Source organism: Microtus ochrogaster (assembly GCF_000317375.1).
Source record: "Microtus ochrogaster isolate Prairie Vole_2 chromosome 14 unlocalized genomic scaffold, MicOch1.0 chr14_random_1, whole genome shotgun sequence".
NCBI classification, from domain to species: Eukaryota; Metazoa; Chordata; class Mammalia; order Rodentia; family Cricetidae; genus Microtus; species Microtus ochrogaster.
Window position 1 is genome coordinate 19,246,560 of NW_004949096.1, and position 1,775 is coordinate 19,248,334.

General features: G+C 43.0%; 1 protein-coding gene across 3 annotated transcripts in view; it reads right to left on the reverse strand.

Moving 5' to 3' along the window:
* The window catches only part of Ckap5 (cytoskeleton associated protein 5), a 97,114-nt gene that overhangs the window by 82,513 nt on the left and 12,826 nt on the right, over positions 1-1,775 (reverse strand). Inside the window, exon 1 of one of the 3 annotated variants that reach the window (XM_026787680.1) lies at positions 1,025-1,095. The exons of the other annotated variants lie outside the window; for them this stretch is intronic. The gene's annotated coding sequence lies outside the window, so the exon portion shown is untranslated. Of the gene's footprint in view, positions 1-1,024; positions 1,096-1,775 lie in introns of those variants that run through there. 3 annotated transcript variants of the gene reach the window in all.

The window sequence follows — 1,775 nt, forward strand, 5'->3', positions numbered from 1 at the left end:
AAAAAAAAAAAAAAAAAAACAATTAAGCCTTTTAAATGATCACTGACATGCAATGATACTCATTTTTTAAAAAGACAGTAATTATAAAACGAAATAATGAATATATGTTTATAGATCTTTACTCAAACCACATCTATGAAGGGCACATGGACTAAAAAAAAGTAAAAATTATGTAACTGTCATAGAATATTTAAGATTATTATTACTTGTCCAATGTCCAAAAGAATCTCATCTATGTGGAAGTAACAAAAACGATAATACTCAGCCTGGTCTACAGAGCTAGTTCCAGGACAGGCTCCAAAGCCACAGAGAAACCCTGTCTCGAAAAACCAAAAAAAAAAAAAAAAAAAAAAACCGATAATACTTTCCCTCTAACAAATACACACCTTCACTGCCTCCAGATGTCTCCAGTAATAAACATTAAATATCTTGCTTGTGTACTCTGCATTGAACTGCTTCTCTAGCAAGTTATCTCACTAACCTTCAGTCATAGTTGCTTTACTTATTCTGAGGCAGGTAAAGAGCTGTACCATTTATATGATGCTATTCTATCAGCAGGACTCTCCCTGTATGATCGCTGTCAATGTTTCCAAAAGGGGTACTGGATCCCAACACAGGCCTCTGGGAGATGGAGAGCTGAAGCCGCTGAGAATTAGGTCAACTTTGAGAATTACTGCTCAACACTACCAAGGAGACTGAAAACCTAAAGCTTACTCATGCAGGAGGCTAGCCAGGTCTCCAAATTCCAAGCTAAGAACCCAAGGTCCAGAGCACTAGATTCAGTTCCACCCATTCTGCCCCATCAGGTTAAACTCAGGTAAAAACCAATCCCCTCTTCACTCCAAACAGGAACTAGGCTGGGGAAAGCCAGGTCATCAGCACGACTTAAACACAACACATCCAAACAAACACTCCAGGGCTGCTGGCACCACCCGGAGGTAGAGCTGATGCCCCAGCTTTAGCACACTGCAGCCTGCATTGCTTTCCCTCCTTCCCGGACTGTTAAGTCCCCTGAGGTACGTACACCAGGACTTCGGGACCAGCACGGGATGCTTGCCCCCTTTCGGTAGTCTGATACTTAGGATACCCTAGCAGGGAAAGGTCGGGCCCTAAAATCCGTGCATGATCAGCAGGAATACCCGGTAGCCATAGGGAGGCAGCTGCACTGGCAAGTCAGCTGCTGGGAACCGCCCCCTGGGGGGGGGGGGGAGCAGGGACAGAAGCACCACTGTCAAGAGTTGCCCTGCAACACCCTCAATGGCCCTCTGCACGCCCACAGGACGCTTAAAGGGACCGCAGCAACCTTCACCCAGAGTTCTGCAGTCCCAGGATGCTGCCTCCAGACTAAAGGTTTTCCAAAGCAGGACGTAAATGACCCTGGAAGTAGATCTCTGGTTTGGTAGTAATACAGGTAATGCCACAAAAATAAAGGAGCTGACTAGTTTCCAATACCATAATCCTAAGTCTTTAAAGGGTCTTTAAAAAGTGCAGACAATAGTCAAACCATTAAAGCAAATAAATACCCAGATGCCATCATAAAAGCTGCTTTAAAAAAAAAAAATTAACCTCTCTTAGAATGAGCCATTCTTCAAACTGCAGCACAAAGACACAGAAAGAAATTCCAGAAGTTTTCAATGCCCCCTCTTGCTCTTTCACATTCTCCCGTAATAGCAAAGAGAAGGCTCCTAGGTATTCATATCAGATAGGTTAGGACGGTTAATAGGAGGCAAAAAAGTAAATAACCTTCCCATTTTTTTTTTTTTTTTTTGGTTTTT